Here is a 26,016-nt window from a genome sequence, read left to right on the forward strand (position 1 = left end):
TCAACGTGACCAAGACAAAGGAGATGATTGTGGACTACAGGAAAAAAAAGAGGACTGAGCACGCCCCCATTCTCATCGACGGGGCTGTAGTGGAACAGGTTGAGAGCTTCAAGTTCCTTGGTGTCCACATCACCAACGAACTATCATGGTCCAAACACACCAAGACAGTCGTGAAGAGGGCACGACAAAGCCTATTCCCCCTCAGGAGACTAAAAAGATTTGGCATGGGTCCTCAGATCCTCAAAAAATTCTACAGCTGCACCATCGAGAGCATCCTGACTGGTTGCATCACCGCCTGGTATGGCAACTGCTTGGCCTCTGACCGCAAGGCACTACAGAGGGTAGTGCGTACGGCCCAGTACATCACAGGGGCAAAGCTCCCTGCCATCCAGGACCTCTATACCAGGCGGTGTCAGAGGAAGGCCCTCAAAATTGTCAAAGACTCCAGTCACCCTAGTCATAGACTGTTCTCTCTGCTACCGCACGGCAAGCGGTACCGGAGTGCCAAGTCTAGGTCCAAAAGACTTCTCAACAGCTTCTACCCCCAAGCCATAAGACTCCTGAACAGCTAATCATGGCTACCCGGACTATTTGCACTGCCCCCCCACCCCATACTTTTTACGCTGCTGCTACTCTGTTAAGTATTTATGCATAGTCACTTTAACTCTACCCACATGTACATATTACCTCAACTACCTCAACTAGCCGGTGCCCCCGCACATTGACTATGCAACGGTACCCCCCTGTATATATAGCCTCCCTACTGTCACTTTATTCTATTGTATATATAGCCTCCCTACTGTCACTTTATTTTTACTTCTGCTCTTTTTTTCTCAACACTTTTTTGTTGTTGTTTTATTCTTACTTTTTTGTTTAAAATAAATGCACTGTTGGTTAAGGGCTGTAAGTAAGCATTTCACTGTAATGTCTGCACCTGTTGTATTCGGCGCATGTGACCAATAAAATTTGATTTGATTTGATTTGAAATATCTTTGTGAGATCTGGTTTCAAAGGAAATTGTTTTCCTTTTCTTAATACCCTGCTATTATGTAAATGTACCTCTATATTTTCTCACTTATTGAGTTAGCCTAATTGCACCAAATATAACATCACCAGGGTGCTGTATAATAGACATATACCGGTAGACATCATTGCACTGTACACATCCAGACTGAGTGAGATTATTTAGCTGTTTAGGAGTATAAATATAAACGCAACATATAATGTGTTGGTCCCATGTTTCATGAGCTGATGTGATCATTACACAGGTGCACCTTGTGCTGGGGACAATAAAAGGCCACTCTAAAATGTGCAAGTGTTGAGGGAGAAATTGGCATGCTGACTGGACCTATTGCCAGGATTGGTATAGGCAAATGCTTACATTTTTATGTCATGTTTATTTTATGAATTTATATTTCAGTCAATACAAAACATGAACTAAATTCATAAAATAAACATGAAATAAAAATGTACAAACCTCTCTGGTTATATAGCCTAATTTCAATTAATGGTCACCCAACCCAGATGATATCAAATGACATAGACTATTTGAATACCAAAGCATTCCAGCAAATTATAGTCATTATAGTCATTACCCAAAACCATCGTTATTAACGTTGCACTTGAAAACGCTTGTAAACTAACGCCTGACCACTCGTAGAACAGCTAAGTGCGTCGAGATGCTTTTTGCCCTATCCCGTCACTTTATACACAGAAGATATCTGCTAAACATTATTCCTATCTCTCCGCTGATAACTTCAGAACAAAGTTAAATACAAATACAAAGTTGCCAATGTCTTTGCAATTGATAAAATCAAGCGACGTATAAAACGATGCTTCAAATGAAAATCGAGATGACTGCATTATAATGTAAACAGTAGGCTAAGCCTATTTCAATCATATTGAAACACATTTCATGTTCAGTCAATTGAGTTATATTTGGATACTTGTAGGCTACTGTCTGTAATTTGTCTCAATATATTTCATGATGTGTAGCCTAACGTGCGCAATGATGTGCCAAATCGTTGATTTCGTATTTTTTTGTTGTAAGCGTTAGAATACGCCGCCTCAATATTTGCAGCCGTAGGTGGTAATATCTCTCTTGGAGTTGATCCGTCGTCAGTATTGTGAAATAATTGTAATGTTAAGGAAATATTTGAATGTAGGAAGCTGATCCGAGAGCAGCGCTCCCCTTCTTTCGATCCTATCATTATCGACACATGCTCCAACGACTCACTTAGCGACAGTTATCCCTCTGTGTGATGTTTTGGGAAACGCATGTTACATCTTCGGCCGTTGTCGGAAAGATGCATCGTTAAAACACTCGTAAGCTTAAATTCCATCGCTATTGGAAACCGGGCCCTGGTCTTCATATATTATGTTTCACTACTATGCCCCTGCTTGTGGTACAATGGCGAGGTCTCTCTCAGCTCATATCCCTTAATGGACTTCAAAGCTGTTTTGACTAAATGGAACACAACTACGGGCAGAAGTGACTACAAAGCCCGGAAGGTCCCTCTTTTATGACGTTTTCCGCGTTCCCAGCGCTATCCCTTACGCCCCGCTACCTCCCCCTGTACCTTCCCCCTCCCTGCTACACCAACCACCACTACTGTTCACTATTTGGCCACTTGGATATTTCCTCAGCGAGGAGGGTTTTTTACTCCATAGAGCAGGACTGCTGGCTATATGTGCATCTGAAGGGCTAACTGCATGCAATGAAACAGTAGAAGATTCGCAGGTAGGATAGCATTTTCTGCCGGATTATAATGTGTGTCCAGTCCGCTGCTTGAATAGACGTCGAAATGAGACATTCTCTCTGTCCATGCTTGGTTTAATTAGGGATTTGATTGGAGTGCGTTGCGAAATAGTGAGCAAGGCGATGTAGAAACCTTGCTTGACTCTCGAATCAATGGGATTATATGTCTTGTTTCAGAGTTATCCGTAATGCATAGTTTTTCCTCGGATGTAAACTCAACTGTTGTGCATGCAGTTTCTTATTTCAATTCGTGAACGTGTCCACTACTTTTCGGAATTAATGGTCAAAATCACATTTCATGGTGTGAGATTAGGCTGCAGAGGATGTTGCCTGTTGAGGAATTTAACATGAACCTCATTGCATTTTCAAACTACAACAGGAAATTAAGTCGTTTACACACAATTTAAAATTTTCGGCTAAGTGACCACATATTGCATTTGGTAAGAAGAGAAGCAGGAGTCGGAGTCCATGTGTGTTTTGGGGTCGCTCTGTATGTGAAATGAGATTGCCGATTGAGGTCGTTATAATAACACCACGTTTGTAAAACTTAATCAACATTACTGAGTTCATCCAATGTAACAAATAGCCTACATTCTTGTTAGAAATGTAGGCTGTGCATGTGTAGAGATTATGGCAATTCAATTGTAACTGCATGGAGGAGTGAGATTTGAAGCCGCCATATTATAACCTGATAGCCGCTACCATCAAAGTCAGTACCACTAGACTAGACACCTTTTAAAACTTTGCATTATCTCCATTCATACATGATACACTATTGAAGTATCTATGTTTATATGAAACACAACAGAGTGTGCCAAGCTGTGTTTCCCCATATCAGAGGCACTCATTCTGGCCGAATAAGCAGTCGAATTATTTTAAATCCAACCACACTCGTCCAGTATTTCAGCAGCAGTTCTCCACGTCCGTGAGTTTTGCATGTGCGTGGGTGCTGCTCGCTACAATATATCAATGTGTCAGTCATCATAAGAACGGCAACATTGTAACCAGGAATATGGAAGTTGTTGGCCGTGGAATTCCACGAATTACTCTATTTACTTTAACGATGCTGTGTGCCTTATTGCAGCGCATGGTAGTGCCACACCCCTTGGCTTGCATTGATGGAACGTTACAACTGTGATCGTGTACATTTACCTTTACATTTTAGTCATTTAGCAGACGCTCTTATCCAGAGCGACTTACAGTTAGAGTGCATACATTTTCATACTTTTTTTTCATACTGGCCCCCCGTGGGAAACGAACCTACAACCCTGGCGTTGCAAGCGCCATGCTCTACCAACTGAGTTACACGGGGCCTATTAAAGGCAGAATACCATCAATGTACCATTAATATTGAACGGTATAGCTTACCATTGCTTGGTATATCGTACGATTCAACAAAATAATACAAAATAATGTTAAATATTTTTTTTCATGTGGTGAATGATTATTCAAATGTTGATATATTGATACATCCTTATTTTATTGTAATAGTTAAGGACCACTAGTAAAGCCGGGCAAACTTGCTGTGTTTTAGCCTATAAGTGGACTTCACACTTGGAGTATGGCTAGAGGTAGACTGGATGGTTTGAGCTGGTAAGCAGAAGGTTGACACTGTTATGAGAGGCAGAAAAAGGGGGATGCTTGAAATGTTTGCTGTGCAAGGTAGCTTTTTTGGTTTCAGTTTTATGGGCAAGAAGTAAATCGTTCAGAAGACTCCCTAGCTTAGTCCTTGGTGTGTCAGTAAAAAGACAAATCTAGTAAAGATGTTCTGGGTATGTAATGTCTCAGAGAAGACTGATAGCTCTGTTGGGACACCTACCATACTGGGATTGGTTTGTTATGTCTTTGATATGAGTCATTGATCTGCCAGGGTAAGGTAATGTCAGGCTACATGGGGTTGGCACCCTCCCTTCTCTTCATCTAGTTCAGGGCTGTTTAATGTCAGTCCTGTAGGGCCAAAACACTTCTGTTTTTCATCCTCTCCTTCTAATATAATACTGATTTAGACCTAGGACACCAGGAGAGTGGAATTAACTACCAGGTAGAATCAAAAACAAGTAGTGTTTGGCTCTCAAGGACCGGAATTTAACAGCTCCCAAAAGCATCTTAAGGCTAAGTTCATTGTTAGAACCATTGAGCTCAGTGGTTCTAATGAATAACTTAGCCATAAGATGCTTTTGGGAAACCGGGCCCTGGTCTAGTTGTTGACCCATGGGGCGGCGCAAAAATTGGCCCAGCGTCGTCCAGGGTAGGGGAGGGAATGGCCGGCAGGGATGTAGCTCAGTTGGTAGAGCATGGCATTTGCAATGCCAGGGTTGTGGGTTAGATTCCCACGGGGGCCAGTATGAAAAAATAAAATAAAAATGTATTCACTAACTGTAAGTCGCTCTGGATAAGAGCGTCTGCTAAATGACTAAAATGTAATGTAAATGTTGAAGTCCATGGAGGGGCTGCATGGCTTTTCCCATTGGATTGGTCTTCCATGCTATCATAGAAAAGCAATGAAGTATTTGAATACACATGGGGAGCGTTCACTTTGCGTCAACGTTTGCTAGGTTGCATGAAGGTTTGTACAGAACGACACGTTACCCCAAAACATTGCGTACTGTTCATCAACAGTCTGAGGAATGTTTGCTCCCATTTGGTAGGTGTGGCGAGGTGTGCCCTGATCAATATGGGTGTGACCATCTGAAATCACAACTTGTACTGTACTATAATCACATTTTTCAACTGGTCGTTTAGTACAGTACCGTTGCAGTTGAATTCAGCGTTGCACATCGTTCTGTCTTACTGAACGCAACCCTGGTTAATTTTCCACTCAACCATTTGTAAAATATTCCTAAAATGTGCATTTAGAATGAAATTGTTGGAATATTGCTGTGCAAGTTGTAAGAGCACTCCATAATAACCATTTAACCGTTCCTATTGATGCTTAGTATGCACTGCAGGTCAGTCATCGCCAGCAATAACTTCTATCATTTTCATGCTTATGCAAATCTGACATTCACGAAACATCAATCAAAAGTCTTTTCCCCCTTGTATTAGCAACTGCTCTGACCTTTTTAAATGGGTGTATTCATCCATTACATTATTAGCAGTGTGAGCTACATTATGTCAAAGCAGCAGTGATTGACAAATATGCTTACTGTTTCAATGGGCCTGTTTGTCCAATTACCAGCACTGAGATGAGTGGCATGAAGAGGCAGTATTTAGAATAGCAATCAAACCCTTTATGAAACTGCTGTTTGACTCTATAGACTGTAAAGCTGCCCTATTTTCCATGAATAGAGTCGTGAATGCAGTATTTATATTTACGTTGTTTAGTATGAACAATGAATACATCACATTAGCAGCAGTAGTTTAACATGAATCCATGTGATAGTGTGATGGGATGCTTGACACTTTGTATGTGGGTCTGTTCTACGGCGTTAATGGCAATATGATTGTAAGCTTTAAAGCATATTCTGCTGTTATGATTGTCGGCTACAGTATGTCAGTTTGATTGGCATCCATGTCATTTCCCACATGGTGCTGAACACTGGTTCATGCATTGTGCTTTATTTTACATACTAAACCTGATAGTGCCACTCCTCCAGCATTCCCAAAGGAAAAAACTATAGGCGATAATAAGAGCCTTTCACAGCCACAGGCCAATGTGTTTATGGCTTATAAAGACCTCTAAGGCCAATAGCATCCGGTTGTGGAGGAGTTCATCACGAGTGTTAGGGCTAATTTATTGATCCGGCCTGTGTTGTGTTCAGAGTGGCCTCTGCTGCCTGTCATCACAACCCAGGGAGAGGAAGTAATGAGCAGGGCTGGAGGCGGCGCTACATCCCAAATAGCACCCTATTCCTTATATAGTGCACTACTCTTGATGAGGGGCAATAGGGAGCTTTGTAGGGAATAGAGTGCTATTTGGGATGCAACCAGACTCTGTCGACAGGCAGCATAATGACAGCCGGATGTGCAATGTAAACTTGGTGGTCTGGAGGACCAGGGGAGTGGAGGGGTGCCTCCAGTCAGGTGCCTCCATTCTGGGGGGAGAGGTGGGACACAGGCCTACTGGGAGGGAGGTGAGATGCAGTGGGAGGTGCAGGGGAAGAGAAGTAGCTCTCTGTGGGCTTGGTTGATGTGTGCAGACTGCAGAGCGGAGGAAGTGGTTGGGGCAGAGAACTATTCTCAACGATAACTACTGTGTGTCCTTAGTCTCATATTGATTTTATTTGACTACATAATTTAATTTGATCACTTGAGTTGTAACCTGTCTTTTGATAAATGCGTTGTGCATTACCCAGTAGGTAACACCCTTGGGTATAAAGGTGAGTTAACTTCGATATTGTGCTCTTAAGAACCATTTTAGCTGTGATCATAAAAGGTAGGCTGCTATATGAATGCAGTCCATAGTAGCAGCCACTGTCTGGAATGCAGCCCCAGGGCTGTCTTCGTGCACATTAACAACAATATCTCTGAATTTCACACCTCTGTGTGACCCAGCCCAGCTATGTGTAACCTTAAACATAAGAGACAATTCACGAGATTCCAATGAGATTCCAATACTGCGTCAGGATTCCTTTTGAACTTAGAAGTCCAGTGCTTTTCTGTGCCTGCCTGTGCTTAACCCATAGTTAGGCTACGAACTGATTCTCCACCCTTTTCCGGAAGTGTACACTTGCACATTCCCTGTTTATAGATTTAAAAAGCATGGAATTGGTGTAATCGTTGGCTGAAGGCAATTTCCAACATTGTAAAATTCATCTGAGAAAGTGTGCAAGGGCACACTTTGGGAGAAGTGTAGAGAACTGGGACTCCGCCTTAGTTTGGACCCAGACAGTTAAGAGCGTGTGACCCAAACCAACAGCTCAGTGGGTGCACTCCTGTGCTCTCCCACCCTGTCACATTCTCATATGTTCAGTTATAATTAGCAACAGGCAACACACGGCATTCAAGTATCACAGGCTCACAGCCGCAGCTCGCTGGACTACGGTCCTGCCAACAGCAACTGATAGAATACTACACCTCTGACATGCACAGGATCCAAACGGTTGGAGGTTGAAATTGGGTATTCATATTCCAGTTAATATTTCCCATACTGTGTGTCTTCCACTTCCACTCATCTGCCTCCATGCATTTGAGTTGTAATGTGAAGGCCTTCCTATTTGCATTTCAAATCAAATATGGCTGCTTGCCAGGCACGTCTCAAAGCTATTTTTGCTTGGTTGGCCTTTTGTAAATTGTTTTGTTTTAATACTGTACATTACACAAGGGTAGGCCATGCTTGTGGTGAGGGCTGATCATTCTTAGCAGTTCTGATGCAAGAAGTCCTATAATTGAAAAGAGATGCCAGGCTTAAAGCTACATTCTGAGATTCGAGAGAACAACTGTTTTGGTATACAGCTGAGGGATGGGGCTGCGGAAATGTAACCCCTCTCAAATTCATAGATGGAGTTCTAAATGCAATCAATAAGTAGGACTAAATAGAATTGAAATGGCCATTGAACCGATCCAAGACTGTACCTTTTTAAAGATGATTCAGTGATGCTATTTCTTTGTAATTGCCTCTTGAATACAGCTTCTCTGGTCTGCAGTGTTTGCCATGCAGGGTCCTCACTGTTATGTAATGTGAGACAATGGCCCTTCATCTTTAGCCAGTAAACTGACAGGACAAGGTGCATTAGTTCTAACAGCAAGGAACATCTGTGAGAATTATGTTTTAAATATGGGCTCTGTTTCGATAAGATCTTTCATTTGGCTGTAGCCTATGGTGTCTTTGTGAAAATTAAAGTCTGAAGAGTTGCAAAAAGCAAAGTTACAGATTCATATCCGGACCCATGCAGCACCCCAAAGGTAGGCCCGTAGCCTAATGAGATTAGTGTTACTAAGTCAGCAACCGCTCCTCCTATATTAGATGGTGTAGCTGTTCCTCTTCCGCTAGACCAAAATGACTTGAATTATGACTGGTTCTGGATTTTACTGGTGCTTAAAGATGTGTTTTATAAAGGTTTTGTATAATTTCAGTCAGTAGTTTTAAAAATAGCGATCACGAGCCAAAACGAGTCCCCGAAAATGGTGTACAATGTCATCCATTTAGTGTAATATGTTGTTACGTCATGCAAAAAAAAGATGTAATTCCAATTTGCACAATATGTTACAAATTTGTAAGTGCTTAAGATCCCGTTCAATGTCTTTAACTACTGTAGTATCTTCTAGGAACTGTTGGCAACCTGTTACATTAGCTTCTGTGCTAGAATCAGCTAATTATCCACTTACACTGTTCACTGTATTACTTTAATTACCTTGGATGTGGTTTGGCTTTTCTCACTGATTAATTGAAATAATTTTTACATTTAATTAGTTTGTATTGACTTTGTCCTTTCCTCCTACAGTGATCCACTACCATTAGAAAACAAATGTCAAAGTAACTTCATTCCATAATTGAAAGCAATTGGGGGTTCTAACAACTTACATTATAAAAATGTAATTTAACAACACACGTTTAATTTTTGTTTGTTTTTATTTAATGAGGGACAGAGCCTGTGAAGTGAGAACAACACACCACGGAACTCCAGCTTTTACTGAACATGTTTAGATGGCAAAATCGGACACAGGATATCATACTTTCCCATTACACATTATTAGGTATCCTTAAGAGGGTGCACTTTACTGGCCTTTGGGCCAAATGGCACCCTATTCCCTGAAGAGCCCTGGTCAAAAGTAATGCACTATTTAGGGGATAGGGTGCTGTTTGGGGGACAACCACTGAACACCCCCTCCTTAATGTTAGCGGTTTGGCCCAGACCAGGGCTAGGGGAACTAACTGTCATACTGTATCACCGCAGCTGAAAGCAGATCTGCTCAGAAATCTGTTTGAGGTTGCAGATGAGAGCCTCTGCTATTGCTGGATTTTGGTATTGGCAGAGTTCCACGGTTGGCATGGTCACCAGGCTCCTCGGGGGCCAGGGATCATGCCTCCTAGTCACCGGGACAGAAATGTCTGATCTGTAATAATCAGGTGTCTGCTAACAGTAAATGACCACAGCATTGGATTGCAATGACTGCGTGGCTACTTGGCTATCATATTTAAAACCACACATAGGCTATTAGCTCATAGTCGTTGATGATTAGCCATGTCATAACCTGACATCTGACACACGTGTAGTCTGCTAACAGTAAATGACCACAGTATTGCAATGTCCAACCATGTGGCTACTTGGTTAAGGTGTGTAAAAACACACATTCAATCACCACATTGCAATTTCTTGGCTGTCGTGTTCAGGTGTCTGCTAACGGTAAATGACCACAGCATTGCAATGTCTGATCCCGTGGCTACTTGGCTATGGTGTGTAAAACCTCACTACTTAGGCTGTATTTACACAGGCAGGCCTATTCTTAATCTTTTGCCAGTAATTGGTCTTTTGACCAATCAGATCTGATCTTTTGCTAAGAATTGGGCAAAAGATCAGAATTGGGCTGCCTGTGTAAACGCAGCCATGATAGTGTCACACTGCTATGAGCTCAGAGGCTACAATGATTAGCCATGTCACTGCCTGAAACACTTCTTGTAGTCTGCCTGTTTCACGTTGATCCTTGTGACCTTATTTAGCCCCGGGAGCAATCCAGCAATCGATTTCAGTTTAGCGAGCCCTTTGGATAAAGGCTACTCAATCTGAGTGGACAAGCTTCAAACTTTGTCCGGTAGAGTTGTTGTGATCGGCAAGACTGAAAAAAGTAGCTCCACTGTCAGTTTGCATAATTTTTTTAATTTTACTTTTTCATGAGAGAAAGTCAAACCTGGTTGTTCTGAGTAGAATAGTCTTATAGCCCGAAATAATATTGATTTATATTTCTTTATTTTCCTGGATAGTCACCTGTTGAAGTGTCGTGGGGTAAATAATACTTTCGTCGAGCACCTGATTCTCTTTGTTGAAGCTGGGTTGAAGCGCTTTTGGGTATGCTTTCATTCTGATATTGCTACTAGCTTTGATACACATTGGACATTCCGTCAACAGTTGGTTGTTCAAACCAATTATTTGTAAGTCACCTTGTTTATCCCCAAATGCTCATAAACTCATAAACAAATTGACTTCTAATGATTGTGTGTTATTTGTTGACACACAATTCTACCATTCATATCACTCATCAGAAATGTATTTCTGTTCTGATGCCATTGGGGTGGTAACCATGCTTGAAATAGCATTCCTGGTTGGAATACCCCACAAAGTGTTTCTGGCCCTGGTTATATTGTTGAGATCATGTGGCTGTTGGAACCGGAACCCACCCCTCTGCTCTGCCTCTTCCCTAGCCTGGCTACAGGCAAGGGCTTCTATTTTTGGTTTTCCTATAAGGATAGATTCTCTTCTCGCTGCAAATGTTTACCAGCTAGCCTTCCCGCCTGCCTTGGTAGTTGAGGGAGGGTCATGGTTTCAAGTTGTTCCACCCACTCCACAGGTTGGTTACTCATCCTGAGAGGCTAGAGACAGAGGACAGTATGTGTGTGTTTGAGATTGACGACGTACATTGGACTACGCAGAATCACTGATTCTCCCAAATAAATCCTCATCTAATTAGAGATTCTGCATCTTGTTCTGCTCAAACTGATCCTCTCATTTGAGATGACTTAGTTTGTTGAATCACAACCGGAGGTTACTTAGCCTAACCCTGTGTGTCTGATAAATAGTCCCTATTATGTTGAAGGTTTGTACAGTGCCTTCATAAAGTATTCACACCCCTTGATTTTTTCCAAATTGTGTTACAGCCTGAATTTAAAATGGATTACATTTAGACTTGCTTAACAAGTCACATAAGTTGCATGGACTCACTCACTGCAATAATAGTGTTTAACATGATCTTTGAATGACTACCTAATCTCTGTACCCCACACATGCAATTATCTGTAAGGTCCCTCAGTCAAGCCGTTAATTTCAAACACAGATTCAACCACAAAGACCAGGCAGGTTGTCCAATGCCTCGCAAAGAAGGGCACTTATTGGGTAGATAGGTTTAAAAAAAAGTAGACATTGAATATTAAATTTACATTTTAGTCATTTAGCAGACGCTCTTATCCAGAGCGACTTACAGTTAGTGAGTGCATACATTTTTCATACAATATCCCTTTGAGCATGCTGAAGTTATTAATTACACTTTGGATGGTGTATCAATACACCCAGTCACTACAAAGGTACAGGCGTCCTTCCAAACTCAGTTGCCGGAGAGGAAGGAAACCGCTCAGGGATTTCACCATGAGGCCAATGGTCACTTTAAAACAGTTAAAGAGTTGAATGGCTGTGATAGGAAAAAACGGAGGATGAATCAACATTTAGTTACTCCACAATACTAACCTTATTGACAGAGTGAAAGGAAGGAAGCCTGTACAGAATACAAATATTCCAAAACCTGCATGCTTTTTGCAATAAGGCACTAAAGTAAAACTGCAAAAAATGTGTCAAAGAAATAAACTTTATGTCTTGAATGCAAAGCGTTATGTTTGGGGCAAACACAACACATCACTGAGTACCACTCTTCATATTTTCAAGCATGGTGTTGGCTTCATCATGTTATGGGTATGCTTGTCATCGACAAGGACTAGTGAGTTTTTTAGGATAAAAAGAAACGGAATAGAGTTAAGCACAGGCAAAAATCCTGGTTCATTCTGCTTTCCAACAGACACTAGGAGACAAATTCACCTTTCAGCAGGACAATAACCTAAAACACAAGGCCAAATATACACTGGAGTTGATTACCAAGACGACATTGAATGTTCCTGAGTGGCCTACTGTAGTTACAGTTTTGACTTAAATCGGCTTGAAAATCTATGGCAAGACTTGAAAATGGCTGTCTAGCAATTATCAACAACCAACTTGCCAGAGTTTGAATAATTGTAAAAATAATGTGCAAATATTGTACAATCCAGGTGTGCAAATCTCTTAGATTTACCCAGAAAGACTCACAGCTGTAATCGCTGCCAAAAGTGATTCTAACATGGATTGAATGTTTATTTAATGAAGATATATTCGATAATAATAAATAAATAAATAATAGTTATTCCACTTTGACAGAGTATTTTGTGTAGATCGTTGACAAAAAATGACATCCATTTTAATCCCACTTTGTAACACAGCAAAATGTAGAAGTAAAGGGGTGTGACTTTCTGAAGGTGCTGTTCTTTCCATTTCTTATAGACTGACGTGCACCCATTCACCCGCCCCTAATGCAAATGTATTCTAAGCTATATGTGGAGCCGTCAGGGGCCAGTTATATAGTTGGTAATTTCCTTTGACTGTCACTGAGTAGATGGTGTATTCATCCTATGGTGCAGGAATTTGCACTTTGCAGACACGTGTCAATGTTTGCTTGAAGTGTATACAGACCTGACAACATACAGTTAACATGTATTACTGTTACCTTTTCCTGTCCTGGGAATAGTATTGGCACATTTTCATGCTGGTGTCTTTTTACAATGGAATTTCCTTTTCAAAGAGGACTGCGTAGCATCATAGAAAATAATTATAAAAACTTTGATAAACCTACCAATGGTATGAGTTTGGTGGGGAAAGATATCTATTCATTTTGCCCAATGTTTTCTAATCTAGTCAGAAATTGAAGGACCTTCTACATTTACATTTTAGTCATTTAGCAGACGCTCTTATCCAGAGCGACTTACAGGAGCAATTAGGGTTAAGTGCCTTGCTCAAGGGCACATCGACAGATTTTTCACCTAGTCGGCTCGGGGATTAGAACCAGCGACCTTTCGGTTACTGGCACAACGCTCTTAACCACTAAGCTACTTTGCCTAATTGCTTTTGTTGCATTTTGATCTTGTCTTGCGACTGAAACGAATACATTATTTCTGCTTGGCTCTAATGACTAGGCCCTACAGTGCCTTCAGGCTTCTGCATCATGATGTTCAAAGACAAACTTTTCTTAATGGCCCCATTTTACACATTGTGTTGAAATGTTTAGTGCTGCTTTGCTTTTTAAGTCCTTTCAAACATGACCAATCTGACACTGTGACTGCTCTATGCAACAACAGAGCTAGATAAAGCCAGAAGAATAATATACTTGTTGAACATAGCTGATTAGCTGTAGCCATCAGCCTTGTGTGTTTTCATTTTCATCACTCACAAACTGTTAAGTTTGCAAGGTCCCAACATCAGTGTTAGCTATCCTGCTACAGAGCTTTTTGGTGCGAGGATGCGTGCACATCACTCGAACGTGACGTTTGCTTGTAAACAAAAAATTGTACTATATATAGGGAATAGTGCCATTTGGGAACAGTGTTATCTTTCTGACAGTATGTCGTATGAGCATTTTCTGATGTCGCCTGCTGCCTGCCTGTGTGTACTAAATATACCTATATAAGGGAATCCATTCTTTGTTTATTAGTGGAGGGGAGACAAAGTGGGAGTGCGGCCAGTCCTCCCTTCCAGATTTCAAAATGGGAACAGTGACTGAGACAGAAAGAGGCTAAGTGAGACTGGAGAGAGCCTTTACTTTAAACCCACTATCTCTGCACTTGTAGTCTCCTCTCCGGCTAAAAAAGGGTTTGTAGCAGCGTCATGTGGCAGGGAGGCATCTGGATTCTATTACATGTGGACAGGCCAACGTTATTCAAATGGCTGAAGATAGCCTTTTATATGTCGCTGCATGCTAGGGGGAGAGCTCAGCTCGGCTAATGCAACTAAATGGTTACAACGGCTAACATTAGACTGCCTCAACATCGGATGAACCAAGCAGTTCAGAGGGTAAGGAGGCAGTGGCTGATATCTATCCAGCAGAGTGATGAGAAGGAGACCTTGGAGAGAGGCCAGACCATCCAACACCTACTGAGGGGCAGGTAGCACGCTGCCCTGGCGTGAGAAACTCAACTGAAACAGGGAGGGGACTACCTTAACCCTTGTTTTCGTTTCCCGTTGCAAAACGTTTTGCTACATTTTACATTTTTTACATTTTAGTCATTTTAGCAGACGCTCTTATCCAGAGCGACTTACAGTTAGTGAGTGCATACATTATTTTTTAATTTTTCATACTGGCCCCCTGTGGGAATCGAACCCACAACCCTGGCGTTGCAAACGCCATGCTCTACCAACTGAGGTACATCCCTGCCGGCCATTCCCTCCCCTACCCTGGACGACGCTGGCCCAATTGTGCGCCGCCCCATGGGTCTCCCGGTCGCAGCCGGCTACGACAGAGCCTGCTACATTGTGCCATAATGAACATGACCCTGGTCTCCGTGTGGTATGAGGAGCTAGCTCGCTAGCTGGTTGGCTCGTCTGATACTAGCCTGTTGCCTGGCTACCCAGACTCCTTGCTCTGGCCAAATGCCAACGGACATTAGTTTCTTCTCCATAATGAGTCTGGATCGGAGTACCTACCCAACCCTTCACCGAATGCGAACACATTCGGGGCCGTCTGATTGGTCCAGAAACCGATGGTTTGGGCCAGAGTAAGAACGCACGGCAGTTTGAAAATTCGTCATTGGCTTTGATACTCTGATTGGTTAGAGACAATCCAATCGCTGATCACTTTGTTTTGTACAACCCCTCGTGTCACTCAACTCCACAAACAACTTCAATGATTGCAGTCTCAGATTAAAGTATGTAGCGAATGACAGAGCAGCGGAATAATTTATTGTGAGTAGCAGGGTTGGGTAAGTTACTTTCTAAATATAATTTGTTAGTTACTAGTTTCCTGTCCAAAATTGTAATCTGTAATGTAACTTTTGGATTACCCAAACTCAGTAACGTAATCTGATTCCTTTCAGTTACTTTTGGATTGCTTTTGTACTTTTGGTCAGACTCGCTCAGGTGGAACAAACTTAAACTTGCGCCTTTTTTCAATGCTGAATTGAATGTCATTGAAAAAAGGTATCACTTTTTTTTTTCTCGCACACATCCTTTCTAAATCGAAAAGTAATCCAAGTACTCATCTAGTTTTTCAAAAGTACCTTTCATCTGATTACAATATTTTTGCTGGTAACAACCGATTTACAGTTATTTTGTAATCAGATCACATGTAATGGATTACATGTAATCAGTTACTCCCCAATCCTGGTGAGTCATCAGGCTATCTAGCCTGAGCCTTAGTGGTTTTGGCAGCAGTCCAGTGGAGCCATTTTAATAAGGCAAAAATAATCACCTCCTGATTTACTAAACGGTGCAAACTGATTGTGGACTGAAATATTATTAGCTTGGATATGATTGGGCATGTCTATTAGAGCACTTTTATACTGTCTTAGTGTCACTCACCAAGCAGAAGTTAGTACCATGGAATTATTTTTGAATTGGGCTCAGAGGCCTTCAGTGGATTATCTCCTGTAAATACAGTAGAATTCAACAGTAATAAAAAAAGCCCTAACTCCATACCATTCTGATCATTAACACCATTTGCATTGTTTATGAATTGTTTGCGAGGAAATTCAGTTCTGGTTTCATGTTCTGGGTACTTGTGAATAAGTGTTACGTGTTAAGTACCCTGGCCTGTGGTTCAGTGGACACTTGACTAGCGTTAGCTTAACAACTCGTCTGTCTCAGATGGAAGCTGAGAGAAGAGAAGGAGAGGGAGCTCATTTTCATTGGAATTGCTAGTTTGCGATGGGGTTTAATATCCAGAGAGTCCAGTTAAAAACGTATACTGAGAACAGCTGACTGGAAGTACTGTATAGTAACAGTTTGTACAGTCATTTACAAGCCCTGTGTTTATTGGATGGGTGGTTGTTAAATTGGGCGGAGGCTCAATTTGGTGCAATTTGCGGAAGTCAGTGGTGGGAGTGGCTTAACAGTAACACATCTTTATTAGCAGTGGTGTGGGATGCTCTGAGTGACAAACTGCTGTGTATGGACAGTTTTTAGTGAGGAACTATCGTATAGTTTGAGAATATTCAGTACTCTGTTAGGGGAATTGAGAAACCCTAACTGTCAGTCTTACCCACTCAATTGTAAATATTTGATTTATGGCTACCTGCGTAATACTTTCTGTGGGAGTAATGCAAAGCTTGTGATTTCTATGCTTCAACAACAGTGCTTATTTTCCCTGGCCCTGGCTTGCAAATGGCCTAATCACTACAGTCCCCAGTTTGAATTGAATTGAGATAAGCCAATACAATATTTATTTTCTACTTTGCCTAATTTAAATTACATTGTTCAATAATCTTTTAAGTTTGAGCACACAGTTTCATATTGATATCTTGTCTGAGTGAAGTTTGTTCTCAGATCTGGCAGAAAGATAAAGGGTACATTGAAGCCCTCAGGCATTTGTCATTAGGACTACTAGGGAATGGGGAAGAATGCTAGCCTTGTCCCGACTCGGGTTACACGTGCGTGCACACCTCCAACTCCCGATCCAGGTGAGGTGGAGCACCCCATGTCCATATCAAATCTTGTAATTAACCAGGGATAAATTCTTCCCCCAGTGCAGCACTACAACACACCCTCAGGCCACCTCTCTTCAGGCCACCTCTCATCAGGCCATCTTTACATTTTACATTTACGTCATTCATCAGGCCACCTCTCCTCAGGGCAGCTCTCCTCAGGGCAGATCAACATGGCTTCTAACATGTCTCATGATGAATGATGTCTCAACCTCAATGGGGGCTCTAAGGATACACGTTTCTTGCTGTACACTTCACGCCCCAAACTCAGAGCAGAAACACTTTAGACCCAAATACACAGAAGGGAGGCAGACTCGGGTAGAGGCAGGGTTCCTAGTCCTGTCCTGGGCTTTATTAGGCATGTTGTTGATTATCCCTAATTCTGAGTGGCTCACTATATTTTCTAGTGAGAAATCTCTCTGTGGTTGGCTGGCTGTAGGCATTGTTGGTGAAAAATCTAATGCTGGAGGTGGGCATTGTTCTGCTGTGTGCCCTGCCTCAGTGTTAAGTGAATTAGCGGTGTTGGATGGGCGCTCGCTCCCAGGCCCTGATTGGAATGTCTGTTCTAGGCTGTGGGTTCTGGGTTGGAATTGGACTTGACTGGCACACACACATTCCCACAGGTTAACAACAGGCAATCCTTAACTCTAAGGGACCACACACACTGCACCGAATGTTGATCTGCCTTTCGTCTGCCGTTTGTTAGGCGCTGTGTGTTTTAGGGACAACCCGCTGTTGGCCGTCTGACTGCTGACATTTACTGTGCGCGCAATTCTATATGTAGAATCGGTTTGCAAATTACCGATGGCACTCTGAGGTGCTAAGTGCTCTCGGCCGGCAAATGCTACCTGTGTGACCGTGCCTTAACCCTCCCTGGTTGGACCAGTGCTTATGTTGCAACTGCCTGCCACAGGCTTTCACTCATCCCAATGCGGGGGAGTGTGTAAATACCACAACACAATCTGGCAACCCAGAGTACTCAAACTCAACCCAATGAGGGGGAGTAGGAAGGTAAATACTACAAACAGTCAATGAGGGGGAGTGTACAGTGTAGGCAAACATCACCACAACACAACCTGGCAACCCAGTGAGGTTGGTGTACTCAAGCTCACTGTATCATTCCCAGTGATTTGTTTACAGCAAACTGCCATATTCCCAGTACAAATTACAGGGACTGGGAGACTGAGGTAGCCTAAGTGGTACATCTCAGCAGGAGGGTGGATATCTGTCTGTTGTAAAAAATAGTTTCACTCCCAATCCCCAGACATCTCTATTGTTGTCTGCTCATCAGTTCGTAATCTAATTCCAGCAGCATTATTATCCAGTATGCATTTAATCCCGTGGTGTGAGTTGAGGTGGTAACTGTTGAAAGATAAGCTGTAGCCTACTCCTGGAATCAGCCCCAGTCTGCTGGCCTAGAGGGAAACACTAACTACTCCCCAACCTTACCCTCCTCTCTTTCCCTCTCTCTTTCCACGGGGGTACACCATGGATCTCCCTCTCTCTTTCCATGGGGGTACACCATGGATCTCCCTCTCTCTTTCCATGGGGGTACACCATGGATCTCCCTCTCTCTTTCCATGGGGGTACACCATGGATCTCCCTCTCTCTTTCCATGGGGGTACACCATGGATCTCCCTCTCTCTTTCCATGGGGGTACACCATGGATCTCCCTCTCTCTTTCCATGGGGGTACACCATGGATCTCCCTCTCTCCCCTACCCTCCTTAGCCCTCCAAGCTACAGTGTCAACACATCAGCTGCAGCTACAGTCACAGGGAAGTCACAGGTTGCTTTGACAGACCCTAAATTATCTCACATCTGGTTCGATCTGGAGGTGTTAGTGGCCAGAGGGGTTGGGTGTTAGAGGGGTTGGAGACGAGTAGATGGGGCTGAAGGGATTGGGGCTGAAGGTGTTGGAGGGGTTGAGATGTTTAGGGGCTGGGGCAGAATGTTCACCCCCCCATGTCCATGACATTTACCAACACCCAACACCACCTTGTCTGGGTATCCTCAAAATGCAGTGGTCCACATAGAGATCAGATAGAACCTCTATGGTGCTCCTCTTGTGGCAGGCATCTCAAACATCACTCATGTCATGTAAAAGTCCGATGGCAACAACTCACTTAATAGGATTTGTATTTTCCAATGTGCCATTTTGACATCTGTGGACTCTGATGGCACTATTGTGTCTATTAATCACCTGCTGTGATCCTTGTCATATAGTTGTTCTTCTCATGGCACTCAATGCTGGCTAATTCTGCCCCTCTCTCCGCTCAGCCAACTGTCCTACAGCCAGGCTCTCTCTGTGGTCCCTCTGGCTCAATGGTGCATACAGTCATTTCCTTCTTTGTCAGCACGGTTCAAAGAGGGTGAAGAATGAGGGCAGACACCCCCCCGCTGGCATCCCAGCTAGTGGTACTGGTCCTACATTTCATGTAGTCACTCTTTCTGAACATAGGCACTCTTGACTTACAACACCCTATGATGCACCTTTATGTGGAGCTCTGTGTTTGTTGTTGCGTGTGTGTGTGATGGCCGTCTGGTACTGATGGAAGCTGCATCAGTGGTAGCCTGCCTGCCGTTCTGTTCTTATTGGAGTGAAATTGATTCTCTATCACTTGGTCTTTCCTAATTTGGGAATGGGGATGCTGAGATTGATGAATAGATAAACAACGTGGTCGACTCCACCTTTATATGAACTTAAATCAGTTGCTGGATCCTCCTGTATATAATCCAAATAACAGAGATAGGACAGCACTCAGGTAAATACACTTAAATTAACATATTTGTATTGCTGCACGAACGTTTCGGGTATGAGCCCTTCTTCAGCATGCAAGGCAATGGCAATCAATGTCACAACAACATTATTTACTGGGTTCTCTCTTGATTTACTGGGTTCTCTCTTGATTTACTGGGTTCTCTCTTGATTGGGCCAATACTGACTGTGAAGTTATAATTATGCCCACCTGTGAGGTCTTGTTGATGTGACATTGATTGCCATTGCTTTGCACACTGAGGAAGGGCTCATACCCGACATGTTCGTGCGGCAATAAAAATATGTACATTTTAAGTCTGTTTACCGGCATGCTGTCCCATCTCTGTTATTTGGATACTGCGATTGATACCACTTTAAACTCTGCTCACCACGCTCCTAAACATTGCCTAGGATTAACCTAAAAAGCTTGAACTCTGTGATCCTAATGACCTACATAATGTGGTATAATATAAGATTACTTAACAGTGTATATGAAATCAAGCCTCCAGCCTGTGCATTGTATTTCCTATACAACAGAGGGCTGACAGGCCCCACGGTATACATATCACTTACATACCAGTGACTAATGTCTTATCCATTACATATAGTACAATATCTGTTCATTTTTCACTGACATGCGACTGCCATCTGGTAACTTAACCGGTTCGTCGAGTCTGTGTCTTTCAGAGAAGTCAATCATACGTCACTGGCAAACACGTTATAGAAATAGTTATAGTCCTAAATTAAATGTTTTTAGCATTTTTTCATACATCAAATGTTGTCTAAAGTCAAGCTGACTGAGGACACATTTCACATCATCTGTTCCCTAGATCCTGTCACATGTATTAGGAGAGATCCGCAGGTCTCTATAGAATTACATTTGAGACAATCAACTCTATTAATTTTAGGTCTGCTGAAGATTTGATGACGCATACAGCTCTATCTCTGATTTACACATCAGAGGAGATGACGTGGGATGTCTTTGATGAAAACATCTCACATCACAAGCCTTGATTTATGTGTGAACTATCTATTTGAGGAGACCAGTTGTCAACGAGTGCAGGAAACAGTCTCTTGAGAGAACCTTTTGGACGATGATCAGAAAAGAATGATTGCTTCCATGTTTTAGGCAGATCATACATATGGAGGATAATGTACTGGATCTGGATGATAATGACATGGCAGTTGGTGAACAGCTTGACAGCTGATGTCGCCTTCTGGATAAACAATTAGATAGAGAGACATGGGGAACCAAAATGAGGAAAACTGACTGAAACGCTTTGCTCTAATCTAATGAATAAAATCCTGGTGCTGTGCCCCACTGCATCTGTCGTGTGTATCACTGTGTGTCTGGATGATGACATATTTTCCCATCCCACGGTGTCCTCCTAGACTCAGGGTTGTACTGTGTCGGAAAGTCTAACCCCAAGTCAGAGGTTGGGTCAAAGACCCAGATGTGCTGCTGTTTGGGTTTCATAATGGGTTTGATAGGTGGCTCTTTCTGGAGTTTCATACTAAAGTTGTAGTTCTCTTATCAAATGAAACCTCAGCATTGACGTAATTCTAAGTTGCATCCTGTAAATGAAACATTTAGCAGGAACATGATGTAAGTGCTTTGCGTCCTCTGTTATCTCTTACACATGCTGTATACCAACCTTGTGTCATGTCTCTGTTCTCATTTCCAAACCATTCCCTGGGATACTTGGGCACTAATTTGTGACTGCGTGGCATTTTACAACCGCTCCACTTAGTTACAAGACTAACCGCCACAGACAGAAAAGCGTTGCTGCTGTCAAGAAAGGCTGTTCAAGCTGTCCGTCTTTGAGAAACTGGTTGAATGGAAAGAAGAGTGTGCCCTGTCCAGGACAATAGAACCTGCCAGCCTTCTGAGAGAGCAGAACTAGCCTCTACACAGCAGACACGATTGAACAGCGGCGCTCTGAGCTACCATGCCTATATTGTTACCTCAACAATGGCTATTCACAGTCCTCAGAGTTCGTCGGCTTGCCATTCTTGTCATGTTAGTCTCCTCTTTCAGCATCCCTCCTCTCTCTCTCTCTCTCTCGCTCTCTCTCTCTCTCTCCCCAGCCAGCCCAGCGCCTGAGGCCTTTTAATTGGGTTCCAGCAGGTCAGCTTACCTGTCTGGAATGATCATTATCGCAGGGGATATTCACAGGATTAGCAAAGCAACAGCCTTTTTAAGATGTTAAGTGTTTTTGTGTTACAGTAAATCCGCTGAGTGCTGGGTAGTCATCCTCTCATTCTCCTCAGCACCTACCCTTGATATATTCAGTCTGTATATTACCTCAGATGGCCGTGTTGACCTTTTGGCTTTGATTACCTTTTGTTCTAGGTTTAGGCTGTTTTAGGGCTGACCCCATTTAGTCAACTGGTCGATTGTTTAGTTGATAGGCTGTTGGTCGACCGAGATTATTTTTAGTCGAGCAGTCTAAAATATATAGAGTATTTTTTATGGCACATGAGACGCCAGTTTAATTCACGCCAGTCTGAGTGGACTAATCCATTGCGGAGGCCACGGGGGTGGCACACCAGTATCACCAGTAGTACATTTACCATTCATTACCATCATTTCTAATCTAAAATGTTTGTTTGGTTACGGTCATTTCTGTTAATGTTTCAATATATTATTACTACCGTCTTTTACCGTTCTCGTTGTCGAGAACACACAACCTAGGCTGCACTTGTGAGGAACAAGTTTTGGTTTATTTCAGTCCATTTAGGAGTTGTCAATGTATTAATTGTTGTTTGTTAGTAGCTCCTGTCAATGTTGAGTAAGGATGCGCACCTGATTATACATAGAAGTAGTCCTAGGCTACCTGGCCTGCAAGCAAATGTTGGCTTATAAATGTGCTCATTTGGGGATCTGATAGTATTTCTGATTGTCTTAACTCACCACCACTGTGGAATTCTCAAAGTATTTTTTTTCTTCACCTCAAACAGCAAGTAAACAAAGTCTGTTTTTACATCCATTGAGAATGACAATAGATCCTCAGCGTAGCCTATTAGAAAAATCTTTCCAGCTCTCTTTCGATAACCGCTCAGCGTGAAAGGGGAAAAAAAAATGTAATGCTCTGATCCGGTGGAAATGTCATACAATAGGCCTACCTGATTACTTCTTATCCCTTGCGCAAATAGCCTATAGCTATGTCTGTCCAGGGCCCAAAATATGTTATACAATGTTGCAAGTTTACTAGCATGAGCTTCAGGCCAGACCCAAGTTAATAGTTGATACAATATTTCGAGTTCCTTGCATAGCCAATGTGATTTATAGGATATTTGTTTTTATCAGGATATTTTCTACCTGTAGGCTGCAATGTTTTTATTTGTTGGCTTTATGTAGGCAATTTTTACATAGTTGGCAATGGCAATAGAAGTAACTTTTAGAATTTTGATTAACCACATGATAATGATTTTGAGATTATTAAATATATAATTAAATTAAACTGTTCCACGAAAATGTGCATATAAAAGTCATAACTGGCACGCAGATCGGTAGAAATTGTAAGATAAATTGACACTCCAAATGGAAAAGGTTGACGACCCCTGGTGTATCCTATTAGGAGCGTAACAGTAGAATCTGCAAAGGCCAGCAGCAGCAGGAGGAAGAGTGTCAGGGACAGTTCTCTCTTCTTCTGGTTAGGCTATCTTGATCTCTGGAGCTCGAGTCATTTCTTTCTTAATTGTTTAATCACTGTGTGCTTAAAGCAGGGATCATCAACTAGATACAGCGGATGGTCAGAGGGCCGGAACGTAATTACAAATCATTTGTAGACTGCAAATTGACCTCAAGAAGCCCAAACAGATATAATATTTGACTAAAACATAATAATAATTTAAATCCTTGCTTACATTTGTATATGATCACGTCTCTCTATTATGAATGGAAATACTTGAACAGATTTCCCAAATTAAAATGACTTGGAGCTGATTTCATTTCCTTTTGTATTTATATATTTTTTTAATTTGGGGCCAAATAAAACCACTCGGCCTGCGGGGAGCCAGTAGGGAACCATGGCTCAAAGCATCAGACAAGTTCATTAGCCTACATATAGTTGATTTTATTATAACACATAGGCCTTGCAAAAGTATTCATCCCCCTTGGCGTTTTAATTATTTTGTTGCATTACAACCTGTAATTTAAATTGATTTTATTTGGATTTCATGTAATGGACATACACAAAATAGTGTAATGAATTCAAAAAAAATTATAACGGAAAAGTGGTGCGTGCATATGTATTCACCCCCTTTGCTATGAAGCCCCTAAATAAGATCTGGTGCAACCAATTACCTTCAGAAGTCACATAATTAGTTAAATAAAGTCCACCTGTGTGCAATCTAAGTGTCACATGATCTGTCACATGATCTCAGTATATATACACCTGTTCTGAAAGGCCCCAGAGTCTGCAACACCACTAAGCAAGGGGCACCACCAAGCAAGCAGCACCATGAAGACCAAGAAGCTCTCCAAACAGGTCAGGGACAAAGTTGTGGAGAAGTACAGATCAGGGTTGGGTTATAAAAAAGATCTGAAACTTTGAACATCCCACGGAGCACCATTTTAAATCCATTATTTAAAAAATTGAAAGAATATGGCACCACAACAATCCTGCCAAGAGAGGGCCGCCCACCAAAACTCACGGACCAGGCAAGGAGGGCATTAATCAGAGAGGCAACAAAGAGACCAAAGATAACCCTGAAGGAGCTGCAAAGCTCCACAGCGGAGATTGGAGGATCTGTCCATAGGACCACTTTAAGCCGTACACTCCACAGAGCTGGGCTTTACGGAAGAGTGGCCAGAAAAAAGCCATTGCTTAAAGAAAAAAAGAAGCAAACACGTTTGGTGTTCGCCAAAAGGTATGTGGGAGACTCCCCAAACATATGGAAGAAGGTACTCTGGTCAGATGAGACTAAAATTGAGCTTTTTGGCCATCGAGGAAAACGCTATGTCTGGCGCAAACCCAACACCTCTCATCACCCCGAGAACACCATCCCCACCTGTAGCTCAGTTGGTAGAGCATGGTGTTTGCAACGCCAGGGTTGTGGGTTCGATTCCCACGGGGGGCCAGCATAAAAAATAAAAAATTTATGCACTCTCTAACTGTACGTCGCTCTGGATAAGAGCGTCTGCTAAATGACTAAAAATGTAAATGTAAAATGTGAAGCATGGTGGTGGCAGCATCATGCTTTGGGGATGTTTGTCATCGGCAGGGACTGGGAAACTGGTCAGAATTGAAGGAATGATGGATGGCGCTAAATACAGGGAAATTCTTGAGGGAAACCTGTTTGTCTTCCAGAGATTTGAGACTGGAACGGAGGTTCACCTTCCAGCAGGACAATGACCCTAAGCATACTTCTAAATCAAATGATACAAACCCCCCAAAAATCCATTTTAATTCCAGGTTGTAAGGCAACAAAATAGAAAAAATGCCAAGTGGGGTGAATACTTCCGCAAGCCATTGTACATAGGGGAAAATACATGTTTTTAAAATTTCCACCAATCAAACAGACTACTCTCGGTTGACCAAGTTTTTTATTGTTGTCGGAGACAGCGCTAAGGCTGTTTATATAAAGCAGTAGTAGTAGGCTATGCAACAGACGGTTAACACCAGCAGTCCTGCACTCAGCTTTTACACCCATAGAGAGGATTAGAGATCTCCCTTATCTCTCCACAGCTGATTTATAAAAGAGATTAGACTTATCATTGGTGAGGAGCAGTTGTTGTTTACATCGTGGCTTTGGGTCCAGGCCCATCAATGCAGAATTGAACAGTCTCAGCAAGAGTTCTTGGTTGCCGAAAGACCCAACGGGATATCCTCCTCATACTGCGTTTAGACAGCCAGCCCAATTCTGATTTTTTTTCTCTCTCCACTAATTAGTCTTTTGTCCAATCAGATCAGCTCTGAAAAAGTTCTGCCGTGAAAAGATCTGATGTGACTGGTCAATAGACCAATTAGTGGACAAAAATATCAGAATTGGGCTGCCTGTGTAAACACAGCCTTGGAGGCATCAAAAAAAAAGTCACAACCTCATTGGTTTTGCTTGAAACCATTTGGTTTGTTCTGTTAAGTAGGTCTCCATGATAAAGTATTCATGCAGTTTTCTGACTAGTCTGTTTTCA

At 42.3% G+C, this 26,016-nt stretch overlaps 1 protein-coding gene across 1 annotated transcript in view; it reads left to right on the plus strand.

Annotated features, from left to right (window-relative positions):
• Nucleotides 1-2,655: 2,655 nt before the first annotated feature.
• The window catches only part of LOC311111668 (talin-2), a 115,650-nt gene continuing 92,289 nt past the window's right edge, over nucleotides 2,656-26,016 (plus strand). Inside the window, exon 1 of the mRNA XM_084154457.1 lies at nucleotides 2,656-2,740. The gene's annotated coding sequence lies outside the window, so the exon portion shown is untranslated. The remainder of the gene's footprint in view (nucleotides 2,741-26,016) is intronic.

Source organism: Coregonus lavaretus (assembly GCF_964263955.1).
Source record: "Coregonus lavaretus genome assembly, chromosome: 37".
In the NCBI taxonomy this organism is placed as follows: domain Eukaryota; kingdom Metazoa; phylum Chordata; class Actinopteri; order Salmoniformes; family Salmonidae; genus Coregonus; species Coregonus lavaretus.